General features: G+C 29.6%; 1 protein-coding gene across 2 annotated transcripts in view; it reads right to left on the minus strand.

Moving 5' to 3' along the window:
• Positions 1–250, minus strand: part of LOC102674650 (serine/threonine-protein kinase 17A-like) — a 54,484-nt gene that overhangs the window by 37,931 nt on the left and 16,303 nt on the right. The gene's annotated exons all lie outside the window — the stretch shown is intronic.

The following is a 250-nucleotide window of genomic DNA, read 5'->3' on the forward strand; positions in this document are numbered from 1 at the left end:
ATTCGATTATGACTGGGCAATCGTAACGAAGAAAGAATTTTTTTTTTTTATTATCGTTAAGCAGTTGAGACACACGATGATTATCTTGCCGCTAACTCGATAAATCGTTTACCACGTTCAAGGTTCGTAGACTCGATAATTATCAGGCGATAAATATATATATTTGTAATCAATCGACGAATTAACGATTGCAACTAAAATATATTTTCTAAAATTACTTGTATTACGGAGAAAACATATATATATATAT

The sequence above is a fragment of the Apis dorsata genome, unplaced genomic scaffold (assembly GCF_000469605.1).
Source record: "Apis dorsata unplaced genomic scaffold, Apis dorsata 1.3 scaffold_263, whole genome shotgun sequence".
Taxonomy (NCBI): Eukaryota; Metazoa; Arthropoda; class Insecta; order Hymenoptera; family Apidae; genus Apis; species Apis dorsata.